Below are 13692 nucleotides of genomic sequence, written 5' to 3' on the forward strand. Positions count from 1 at the left end.
TGTGAATTGAATTGAAATATGTCCTTAGCTAGGAGCTATGCTGCCAATTTTTATGCAGTCAAGCATTTAAGTACAGACCATTTACTTTTAATGGGATGCTATGGATTTCACCCAAAAGCTAGACTTAAGATTTTTGTTTGTTTTAATTAAAGCCTGGCATCAACATATCTTTCCAAATATAACCTTTATGTCAGATGTCTTATATATTTTTTTTAAGTTGTCTTTTTTTTTATAATTGAGGAAGATTCAATCTTTTTTTAACACACTCCTAAATTGTCTTTTGAATCTTTAATATCTACATTTTTCTGATGCAAATACTCTACTCATGAAAACTTCTAGTAAAGATGCATATACAAATGTATGTCAGTGAATATGTTTCTTTACAACAATTCTAGTCATTCCTTGTTTATAAGTGTTCCAGTATTTCATAATACCATAAATTTATGTCATAAATTGTATAATGACACTATGTTAAGTTTCAGTTTTGGTTAAAAAGGTGTTAACCTGAAAATGCCTGTTCATTTCATGTTGGTTTTCAGTGTTTGTTGTTTTAAAATGTTTTTTTCTTCACAAGAAACTTGGTTTGTGTTAAACTAAAATTGAGAATGGAAATGGGGAATGTGTCAAAGAGACAACAACCCGACCATAGAACAGACAACAGCAGAAGGTCACCAACAGGTCTTCAATGCAGCGAGAAATTCCCGCACCCGGAGGCGTCCTTCAGCTGGCCCCTAAACAAATATATATACTAGTTCAGTGATAATGAACGCCATACTAAACTCCAAATTGTACACAAGAAACTAAAATTAAAAATAATACAAGACTGACAAAGGCTAGAGGCTCCTTGTTTAAACTTTATTCTGGCTGATAAAATAAAATATGTTTCCTACCTACCGACCCTGCAGTCTGAAGGTACAGTCAGAAAACTGCAAACAAACATATTTTTAAGGTTGGCCGAATGAATATTGTGTATAGGTTTTATAATATTTGGTTGAGGCAAACTTAAGTTACCGAATGGAAACTAAAAATTTTGCAATCTTTCGATTTATAAAGGGGCATAACTCAATAATGGTTAAAGTGACACTACCCAAATTCAACTTGATCTGTGTTTTATCAGTGGAAGTCAAAATTAAACATTGCATTGTATTGATTGTAGTTGATTCAACTATAATCATGGACAAAGGAAGATAACTCCAATTTTAAAAATAACTTGATATTTAGAAGAAAATAAAAATTTAGCAATTTTTCCATTTATAAAGGGACATTACTATAGAACGGTTAAAGTGACGCCACCAAAATTCATACTTGATCTGTGTTTTGTGGTAATAAGCATTGTGTATAAGTTTCATAACATTTTGTTGAGGCAAACTTAAGTTAGAGAACGGAAACTAAAAATTTTGCAATTTTTCCATTTATAAAGGGGCAAAACTCTAGAACGGTTAAAGTGACGCCACAAAAATTCATACTTGATCTGTGTTATGTCGAAATTAGCATTGTGTATAAGTTTCATCACATTTGGTTGAGGCAAACTTAAGTTATAGAACGGAAACTAAAAATTTTGCAATTTTTCCATTTATAAAGGGGCCCACACACACATAAAAAAAACAAATGATAGCTCCCTTAATGGGAAGGTTTGGCACCAATACTAGTCTGACTCCACCACATCCTGTACATTTTTATGCCTGTCCAAAGTCAGGAGCGGTTCAAGTTGTCGTTTGTTGACTTTGTTGCTGTATATCATATTTGTTTATTTGTTCCTTGTTTTGTTTATAAATCATTACATGTATCAGTCTGTTAGTTTCCTCATTTGCATTGTTTTACATTTGTCATTTTCATTAAATGTCTTTTATAGCTGACTTTGTGGTATGGGCTTTGCTCATTGTTGTAGTCATCTTGTACCATAACTTATTATAGTTGTTAACTTCTATGTCATTTGATCTCTGGTGGAGATTTGGACTCTTCTCATTGGCAATCATACATGTACCACATCTTCTTATTTTTATATTCACATTAAAGTATATGTTAAGTAGACCATTCATGCACTCTAGAGGTCCACTTCTTATAATGTACAACATGTACAAGGTGATAAGGCCTGCCGATGTAATAGCCTGGGTCATATTTTTCAGCTTAAAAATATGTGAATAGGTGTGGAAAACTATCAGAAGTATAATACATGTATGATAAGGCTAATAATTATTAGATGTTTATTGTTATAGTACTCAGTTATAGTAGTCTCAGACTCAGGATAATTAAGGCTTATTGTACTTGTCATATGCAAAGCCTTGTAATTTTCTTAGTTGCAAGTCTTGTTTTGCCTTAAGCATTGTTAAGTTAACATAACATAAGGAATTTGAGCCTCAGATTTGAGCTTTAATCAAATGTGATGATTTTCCCGGTAATGCTAGAATGTGATTCTTGTCCGCTCCAGTATGTCCTGGAATCACTCATAATTAAAATTTGGAAAAGGTTACATGTACATTATTACCTATGGCTATGCAATGTATGAAAAGGTATATATACATTTTTTAAATCTAAATTAAATGAAAAGGGGGGAGTAATTGATCCCCAGGGGCACCCTTATCTATTAATTGTAAAATAGCTACTAAATTTAAAAATTTTGCTAAAGAGATTATAAAGTCGTCTGCACAGTGTCATGGTTTTAAAACAACTGATAAACAAATACAAATATCACACACCATAAAACACAATTATACAGGTCTGTATCAGTTAAAGTAATTAAGTTCTGTAGTGACATTAGATAAACAATTTCAATATATTACATCAAGTATATGATGTCCCCCCCCCCCCCCCCCCCCCCCTTTTCCAAGTTTGTCTTATTGTCTAAAGCGTTTACATATTATACGGTTATTTGGGATGTATTTGTGTCTTAATCTTGTAATATTCTCATTATGACATATAATAAACAGGGGCGTAGCTAGGCCAAAATGATGTGTACTCAATGCCGGGGAAGGAAGTCTTACGGCGAGGGGTCTGGGGGCCGCTGAAGGGCCCCAGAAGCTCTGGAGTAAATGATGCAAAATCCTGCATTCTCGCGATTTCCTGGGACTTAAAATGACCTCACATTTTAATGAGTAACAAGTCAACTTTTTAAAATAATTAAGTTTGAAAAAAAAAAAATAATTAGACAAATCAAACTTCTAATGTGTAGTAGGTAGAACTTGTTTATATATTAGGTACAATTAAAATATATAGTGCCACTACCATATATTTTAATTGTAACCTAATCAGTTTCAAACCACTATACATTAAAAATTCAAATTTCTAAGCCAACACCGTGCTATGAGTCACATTTCTCTAAGTTTTATTTTATAAGAGAACAAACAGTCTTTCTTTTAGCTTTTAATTCTCAAAGTTAATTCTGAAAGTCAATGACCATTTCCTTTCCTTTCATCTACTGAAGATGTCCAAAACCGTGTCTGTTGAAATTTGTTTTTCGCGGTATATGTTCAATAGACCAAGCCCAGATAAACGATTGGTTTTCATTGTATTTCTCTAGTCTTCTCATGGTACCGACAGATCGTTCTGTCGTTGCCGTAGATACCGGCATATATGCATATACGTTAAGTATATTAAAGTTTCCCGAGTATAAATCCTCTTAATGGTGAAATTGAAATCATCCCTTCGTAAATTTTACGGACGCCATCACGAGTTGGTTGACCGTTATGGAATAACCGTTTTACAGATGATATCGGATATGTTCCTTATGTCGTAACTACAATAACCTTCCCTTTTCACGAATGTGACCTACCGAATTAGACTATTTACCGGATTTGTAAAAACATAAGCAACACGACGGGTGCCACATATGGAGCAGGATCTGTTTACCCTTCCGGAGCACCTGAGATCACCCCCAGTTTTTGGTGGGGTTCGTGTTGCTTAGTCTTTAGTTTTCTATGTTGTGTCATCTGTACTATTATTTGTCTGTTTGTCTTTTTATTTTTGGCCATGGCGTTGTCAGTTTGTTTTCGATCTATGAGTTTGACTGTCCCTCTGGTATCTTTCGTCCCTCTTTTATAATACTAATATCATAATTAGGAAACCTTTAACTATATATAAATACGTTTGAAGTCCAGAAATCAACAAGGAAAAGCACGAAATTCAGTATTTCCGATTTCTATTTATCTACTTCCAAAACGAGAGTATTTTAATTTTACCGGCCAAGCAAGGAGAACAAGCACTTTAAATGAACATGGAGAATAAGCACTTTTAGTCTCGAGGCATGTATAGTTAAATCGAGGGAACATGTTGAACGAGGCACCTGTCTTGCACGACCGAACGTAGAATAAAAAAGTAAAAACACGTTGATCGTCAAATAATTTAATTTTGGATGTAACGCGTCTTCCGATTGGCTGACGTTGTTTTGTTTATCAGCTCATAGACATAATTTTGTCATGTGACCTTGACGTCTTCAACGTTTTTTCATGATTTACTCCGGTTTAAAATGGAATTAAGAATTAAATTATAAGAAATGACTGTAATATTTTTTCTGTCTATTCGAAATAACATAAAAAATGTGGTGCACACTTGAAAATAACCCGCTACGCGGGTTATTCAGTGTGCACCACATTTTTGATGTTATTTCTTCATAGACAGAAAAAATATTACAGTCATTCCTTAAATAAAAAAAAAACGGCAAAGACGTTGTAAGAAAATTACCATTAACAATCTTAAGTTTATATTAAGTTTGACTGGATTGTTTAAAAAAATCTGTTATGACGACGTATGCAAGACTCTACATATCTCACATGATAATCATAAGAATGACTTGTTGCCCAAGAACATCATATTTTATTTCATCAGTTATTTTGAAATCTTCAGAAATGTCAGGGTAAGGAGGCATTGCAGCCGTAACAATTGTGTTCTGACACACCGAGGACTCAGCTATTTTAATTGTGCGCATCAGCAACACAATCACGATGCTGGTTCCGTACATGAAAAGAGTAGACTGGTTTCCGGAACGAAATATAGTTACAAAGTGTCTAGTAGCATATTTTTATAATACTTTTTAATTTATTCTATTACTTCAGTTTTATTCTTACTAGATTTGCCATATTTTTATTTTTGTCAAATTTTCGATGTGTACGCAACTGCGTTTTTGCGTACGGGTTGCTACGCGCCTGACATATAATAAAATAGATAATGAAACGGATTACCCAATGCAATTATATTTATATTACATTATCATTCTCAGACTCAGGTTTACAAATATCTAGTCAAATAGTTTTTCGTGAAAAATAAAGCACACACATCTTCCTGCTTTTATCCAATAATTAAACAAAATGTTTCGTTGTGCTTTTAGGGTACGTAAAACTATCCATCAAAACAAAAACACTTTCGCTGTTTCGTTGCGTTGACTTTCTATAAATTTTCTATGTTTCGTTCCCCAGTTTCTTCCAGTTAATCGACAAGTCACCCATTTCAATTTATCTTTTTATAATAAATTTTGATTCACCAGTTTGAAAAACCAAAGTTCTTTGTATCATCTATCTCTGTCCATTCAAACTGTTTAAATGTCAACAGCAGATCGCGTGAGCGTCCATGGATTTTGCGTCATAGTATTAATGTGGTGTTCGTCTCGGGAAAGACTATTTCCCCTGAAAGGACCCGACCTGGACTTATGATATATGACAAGAGAAGGCTCTATTACTGTAATTACCTCTATTATCGGGCGTTGATGCTGTCTCTTCGTGTGTAACGTCTCTTCACTTCGAAGGTCAGTCGCAAGAGGGCGCTGCAGGCGTGCGCAGACTCCGTCCTCAGCTGCATCCATCAAGAGGCCCACTGGTGTCAGTTATCTGCTCCTAGCTTGGAGAACCCAGGGCTTAGGGTAAAGATACAACACCCCCCTCCTTCCTAAAAAGGAGGAACTGTAAGTTCCGACAAAGGCCTGACAACTGAAGACGCCCATATTTCATAAAAAGTCAAAATCCTTAATTATTAACATAACCTACGAATGGGTTATCTAACCCAGCAAATATCATAAAACTTGCTGTTTAAAATCCACCCCCCCTTTTCCCTGGGTATGGGGTTTCTAATTAAACTTTAACCTTTCCCTAAAAACATGGCATATAAAAATCACTATAGACAACTCGGCATTGGACAACTAAAAAAAAAAAAAATTAATTAAAAAAAAAATTTTCACTCATCTTTCCTTTCCCTTAACCACTATAACTCTGAGCTACAACTCCTCACCGGCCATAGGTGCAAGCAACCCCTCAAGACCTAGTCCTGGAAACATCTCACCATGAGACGATAGCTCACTGTTCTTGCTAAGAACTGAGTCCAATACATAATGGATATAAATGGTGTTGTCCAACCCAGAATCGTCCTAATTATTGATTGCATATACAATATTTCAAAAACACATAAAACAAAAGATATTTCCAATAATCAAAATATACATAGATATCTGTAATCGCCAGTTCATTAATCTCCCCTCGAATTTCCAATTAATCTAAGCTACGTACTACTATTCTACTACATCCCCATAATTTTATCAAAGCGCCTGTTCCAGCATGGAACAAAAAGGGAAAACCATGACCACAAAAAACGAAGCATACACCAATACCGTTCTTCAATATGGCGATAATATAAAAAATGTCCAACACTATTCTACTATACTACAATTTGTACACTGGCCTGGCTTTCAAATCCTGTGGAGTACAGCTTCCAGACAGGAAGCGGAGGCTAAAGCCAACAAAAAAACAAAATCCTTTCATGGAGTTCTAAATACACCGATGCTGTACATTCACTCCTTCACAACGACCACGAGTTCTGTCATGGCAGGCATCAACTCCATCTTCACCGATCGTGTTAATTCCGCTCCTAGGTAGGTAAGCACGACCTCCTGCTCCTCCAGGTCAAAGAGATCCCTTGCCTGTGCCACCGCGTTTTCCATCGTGGTCACTGTGACCATCTTCTTGGTGTTCTGGTAAACCAGAACCACCAAGGATTCCCGGAAGGCAGGTGCCGCCACTGTCACTGGCTCCTCCACTGTTGGGGTTATCCTTCCAGCCGACTTCCTCTCATCCTCTTTGGGGGCAGGTTGTACCTCTGGCACAGTAAGTGGTACCACTGGAGTGCTGGGTGGAACTGTGGACTGGACCACTGGAACACTAGGTATGGACTGAGCCACGACGGGCTCTGCCACACTAGGTGAACTGCGGAACCTCCAGTTCATCTGGCATAACACATCATAAGAAGGGCCATTGTTCCCTCTGTACTCCTCCACTGCCACGCAAGCTCTACGGGCAGGGCTCAGGTGACGCAGCACCGACAGGATAACTCTCCAATACAAGATAACGACAGGGCTATTCACTGGATGTAATGAATAGATGCTAACCTGTGGCCATTTCATAGCGGAACACACTGCTCGTAGTGGTGGCATGTCTGGTCCCTGGATTCTGCATCCCCTGGGAATGCCTGCTCGCTGCTGGAGCCACAGCACAAACTCCCCTGAGGTAATGTCCTCCTGCCCAGTGAGCCACCTGGCCAGCAAGATAACCATGTGGCCTCTAAATCTCTGGAACCGCTGGTCCTGCATAACTTCACGAGAGAATCTAGTCTCAAACATGGGTGACAAGTGGTCAGCCAGGGCATGTTCTCTGAGGTGCCTGGTGATGACAGGGCACTCTGGTACGGGACAGGCCACATCCCGGTCACTCACCCGCCAGGTCCTTTCTTTATACCCGCTGTAGGGGCCAGTCCACACTTGGTCCTCTTTCCCTTTCCAGGCCGCTGGTATTTCTTTCTTGAAAGCCATAGGTTTAGTGCTGGCGGGCACTGGAGCTGACTGCTCCCCCTTCTTAACTACAGGTGCCTCCTCCTGTTCTGCTGGTATCTCTCCTCGAGCCTCCAGTGTCTCTTCTGGATTACCTTGTACCAAAACAGGTGCCTCCGGCTCTTTAGAGACACTTACCTCTGGTATCACTGGTACCTCCAGCGATACTGTGTTGGCCACAGGTCCTCCCTGGACAGGTTCTTCCCTCCTGAACCTTCTCCTGTGGGTGGCTGGATCCAACACCGAAGTGTCAAATGGCTGAATGCCCACTCCCGGCTGGGAGTTACAACTGCTTGGCCTCCAAGACCTTGTTTCATTCTCACTGCCCTCGTCGGAGCACGATCTGAAGGATTCAGAGTCCGACATTCTGAAAAATATTAAAACAAAAAAACAAACATTAGAAAACCTGACAATTTAGTGAATTTGTTAAACTACTTGATTTCTCCCCCTCCTTTGTCTTTTGAGGGTGGAGTAGTACGAACAAGTTGACAGTTGGGACAGATGTAGGGATCTATCTCATTGGCCTCCTGTATTAACATACCTATACAGGTCAGGTGGAACCATTCCCTACAGTTATCACATTGAACCATTGTCTCACCAGTGTCTGGGCCCCGACACACACAGTACTGGGGAGTAGTAGGCTTGGTCTTATTGCCTGCCAAGACATCCTCACTCCTTTTAAATTGGTCCCTACATGTCTCTAACCAAGCAGGAATTTTTCTATCCCCACATGGCTTAAGCCTGTCATGGTTAGTATTAAAAACCACCCGTTGGAGTTTCACCTTGTACACATACCCAGTAACCTTACTAATAATAATACCTGACCCCTTCCATGGTGACCCCAATTTCTTACATTTTCCCTTTATCTGGGCAGTATCGAGGACATATACAAGATCCCCCGGCTGGTATGATTTTTCCTATACTCTCAGATCATAGTCCCTTTTCATTTTTTCTTGGGAGGTCTTAAGCTTATCGCGTGCAATGGTATGTGCACTTTTGATAGCTTTTTCTAGATCTACAATATAGCTGTCAGCACCCTCATATTTCTTTTCACTCTGACAACCAAACATAAGGTCTGCTGGCTGAATGGTCTCTCTGCCTAGCATGAGCTTGTTCGGTGTGTACCCTGTACTCCTGTTGACACTAGATCTCATGGCTCCCCCTAGTTGAGCAAGGTGTTGATCCCAATTATCTTGTTGTGAGTCAACAAAGCATCTCACTGCATCCATGAGACTGCGGTTCTGTCTCTCTACTTGTCCATTTGACTGAGGACGATATGGAGTTGTTCTAGCCTTATGAATTTGCAGCAATTCACATACTGCTTTAAAGAGTGCACTCTCAAAGTTACGTCCCTGATCTGAGAATAACTGGAATGGGTAACCAAATCTTGTGAAAAACTCATTAATGGCAGCTTGAGCGGTCACTTCAGCTGTTTGTGACGGTAGTGGTATGCATTCTGTCCACTTAGTGAATTGATCTGTCATCATCAAGATATGTTCGTTGTTCTTTTTTGTCTTTGGTAAAGGGCCCATAAAGTCTATGTGAACTCTCTCCATAGGGTACCCAGCATGGTACTTGGTGAGAGAACACTTACCATGTCTGCTTGCTTTCTTGTTCTTGTTGCAGGTATCACAACTAAGTACAAACACGTTAATGTCTTTGGTCATGTTATACCAGTGATATTTATCCTTGAACTTGGACATCGTCCTTGACACACCTTGGTGTCCTGCGCTTGGCAGTTCATGACTGAGCTCCATTACTGTCTGTCTTAAAGAAGCAGGTACAACCAGCCTTGTATTGGCTCCCTCCGTCTTGGGTTGACTCTTTAAAACACCATTGTCGTCCATAAAAAATCTTTGCTTATTAATCCAGTGACTTTTGGCTGCTGGTGATGCCAAGAACAAATCATTGGACAGAGGTTCACTGCCATCTTTTAAATAAGGTAGGATGAACATCAGGTCTGGATCACTCTCCTGTCCCGTTTTGATTTCCTCCTCACTGAAACCTGAGATGGTTATGCCCTCTTCTGGTGCGGTTGCTGCCACGACGCAATCAGAATGACTGTCCATTACAATTCTTGCTGTCGAAGGAGTAAAAATCAATTCCATTCCTGTACTGAACGGGAGTAAATCACATTCCGGAGTCGGCTGGCTGGCTACTGGCTCAATTGAGTCCAAGCTACTGGTGTGGCAGCAATCTTCAATAACTGCAAGTTCAACTGGTACTGCAGGTTGTTCCAAGGTTGAAACTTTTTCCGGTGTTTCAAATAACAGCATCATTGCTGTTGCTACCCTTTTAAGTAATCTTGGCTTCTGCTTTCTTTTTCTAGCCAGTGGGACTGTTTCATCTACATCACACACAAACTGTGCCCAACTTTGATGTGCTCGCTGGCAGTAATTACAGCCCTTGCAAGGTAAACTTGCTAGTATGGTGTCTGCAGTATAATGTGGACATTCTTTCAACCTGTCCGGGAGACGGGACAAGACATCAGCATCAATGTGTTGTTTACCTGGCCTATGCTTTATAACAAGGTCATATTGGCTGAGCTCTTCCAACCATCTAGCCAGCTGTCCCTGGGGCTCCTTGAAATTGACAAGCCATGTCAAACTACTGTGGTCTGTCCTCACCGTGAATTGTCTTCCCAGAAGGTAGTGTCTAAACTGTCTAGTAAATCTAATTACTGCCAACAACTCCTTTCTAGTTGTACAATAACGTTTTTGTTCTGCTGTAAGTACAAAACTACCATATGCTATGGTGCGTTTTTCTCCATTTTGCACCTGAATGAGCTCAGCGCCTATTGCATTTTGGGAGGCATCTGTATCTAGGATGAAATAATCTTTGTTGTTTGGTAATGTCAATACCGGTGCAGTTAACAAGCTGTCTTTTAACGTCTGGAATGCAAGTTGACGTTCATGGTTCCATGAAAACAAATTTTTTCCTGTTACTTCATATAGTGGAGCAGAGATCCTGGCATAGTCCTTGATAAATGAACGGTGGTAGTTCACAAATCCCAGAAATTGTTCAATTTCCTTTGTGCATGTAGGCACCCCCCAACCAGTAACTGGTTGCAAATGTTGCTGACCTATTTTGAGGCCCTGGTTACTCACACTCCTCCCTAAAAATTCTACAGTCGTTCTAAACAAAGCACACTTTTTAGGCTTTAATCTAAGTCCATACTCTCTAAATCTTGTAAATACCTTCTCTAAGTTTGTGAGGTGTTCATCGAAAGATGGTCCTAAAACCAATATGTCGTCTAGGAAAGCCAAGACAGTTTTCCACGTTAATCCCCTGAGGACAAGGTTCATCACTCTGGCATAAGTCCCTGGTGCGTTGCACAGTCCAAAAGCCATCTTGACACACTCAAACAACCCATACTTGGTAACAAATGCCGTCTTCTTACGTCCTCTGGCTTGATCTTGATTTGCCAGTACGCACTATTAGCGTCCAGTTTGGAGTACCATATGTTGCCAGCCAAGGTATCCAGACATTCATCTATTAGTGGCAAAGGAAAGAGATCACGTGATGTCACTGAATTAAGCCTTCTAAAATCTATGCACCAGCGCACTCCCCCATCCTTCTTCCTGATAAGGACTGGTGCTGAAGCCCATTCTGATGTTGAGGGTTGTATAACTCCAGCATCTAACATTTTCTTGAGGTGCGCCTCCTCCTCCTGAACAAAACAAGCTGGGGTCCTCCGCATACGCAGCTGAATAGGTCGGGCATCGCCAGTGTCAATCTCATGTTCTACATGGCTGAAATTACCAAGGTCAAACTCTGTCTTTGCAAAGACATCACTGTAGGTGTAAAGCAAGGTTCTCAGTTTTGATTGCTGGTCTACTGTCAAATCCTGACTGGATGTAGTAAAGAGTTCTTGGAGGTGGTCTGGTAGGTCCTCTTGTTGGGGTGGTGACCCATTTGAACTGGTACCCTGCTGACTGGTTGAACAAGTACCAACACTTGGCTCTTGAGGATCCTCCATAGATTCAATTACTGCCACAGCATGTGCCTCAGCTATTTCTAGTCCACTCTGGAGTCGGACAGGGTTGTCCGTCACATTCATAAAACAAACCACTGGACTTTGTCCTTTAGCACAAACTGATCTGGGAATCAAAAGTGTAGTCTTTGAGTTTGGTTATATCACAAAATCATTATCTTGTACTGGTACTGTGCAATTCATTCGCATTACTGAATTCGGTGGGACTACTACCGAGGTTGGTATCGTAATTCTGTTTACTGAGGGTTGAGCAGATGGTGTCTCTCCTCCTAAGACTAGCTTAACCGTCTTGTCGTTGATGGACATGTATCCTTGACCAATGTTGAGTATGACATTATTACTAGCTAGGAAGTCATGGCCAAGAAGCATCTCACAGTCAATTGGAGCAATATATAGCTGATGGCTGAAAAGTAAGTCATCTATCCTGAAAAGAGTAGGGTTAGTAATCCGGCAGGTCATCTGCATGTCTCGTCCTGCACCATGCATAAGTGTCTCTTTAATAACATACGGTTGTTCTTGTAAGGAATCAAAAACCTTGTCTTGCATAATGGTAACTTCCGAGCCTGTATCAATCAAGGCAGTCACTAGCTTGTCCTGGACTTGTACCTTCACTCTCAAGAGTCGAGCAGTCCCAATAGTTCCTACAACTGTAAACCCATTAGATGGCCCCTCAGTAACTGAGTCCTCTGGCACATTAATTGTAACTGATTTGCGTGCTGTTTGATTGTTCTGTTTGGGAGGCTGCCTGCCAGGTGAATTATTTAACTCTGGGCAATCTCTTTTGTAATGTCCCTGCTTGTGACAATAAAAACACGCCCCATCTGGAATCTGTGTCCTGCGGTTACCGGAACGATTATTATAACCACCTCTCCTGCCTTGTCCACGTCCACGAGAGGTATCTGCTCTATAGTCACGACTGGGCGAAGTACCATTAGATCTGTTTGATTGTCGCATCTCCTCAGTTAGTGTAGCCATTGAGGATAGTAGGCTTTGCATCTGTTGCATGCTCTGTTGTTGCTCTTCTCGTTGTTGTTGAAGCTGCTGCTCCATCTGCGACACTCGTGTGTCTATGGCTGATTTGGAAGAGTCTACCCCATGCACTGAGGGTGTATCACTAACCTGTGCTACTGGTGTTGGAGCTGCTGCTTGTTTCACCTCTGGTGTTTTTCCTTGAGCAATGTACAGCTTTTCTTGAATGTTGGAACCACTTAATTATATCAATTGAATTTTCAACCGATACTGGTTTAAATCCACATGCATGTTGGCCAGCCTCTGGATCATTGCAACCTTGACAAAATTTCATTACTGCTTGTTTTGTCATGTACTCTTCAGAGAGATCTCTGAAGGATTGTGTTGCCAAAGATAACACACGATCTGCCCAGTCCTCCAGGGATTCCTCTTTCTTTTGGGTTATCGTCTGAAACTGTATCTGTGAAGTTTCTTGTGGTTCCTGAAATCCAAAGCGTTTCACCATTTTAGTCACTACTGCACTAAAAGCAATGTCTTTGTTAGAGTCCAGCAGCACTGTATAAAAATCACTAGCCTTGTCCTCCAAGCACCAGCAAAGCTGGTCTCGTTTTTGTTTGTCTGTCCAACCTGCAGCCTCAGCGTACCCGGTGAACTTTGTGTAAAATGCCTTCCAGTTGCCTTTTCCTGTATACTTTAGGTTTTTGGGCATAGAAAAGAAAAATTTATTATCTTGTTTCATCGGAGCTGGCTTAGCTTTATGACGGTTGCACGATGAATGGTGACCATCTGTGTCTGACTGACTATGTCTGTCTGAATTCCTTTTAGCGTGCTTTTTGCCTGAGCTCTTGTTGTGTGGCGATGAGTGATCACTCACCTCCTCCTCAACGGGAGAAACATGTCTACTTGACACACTTCGTCTAGAATGTGT

This window comes from Mytilus californianus, unplaced genomic scaffold (genome assembly GCF_021869535.1).
Source record: "Mytilus californianus isolate M0D057914Y unplaced genomic scaffold, xbMytCali1.0.p SCAF_7, whole genome shotgun sequence".
Classification (NCBI taxonomy): domain Eukaryota; kingdom Metazoa; phylum Mollusca; class Bivalvia; order Mytilida; family Mytilidae; genus Mytilus; species Mytilus californianus.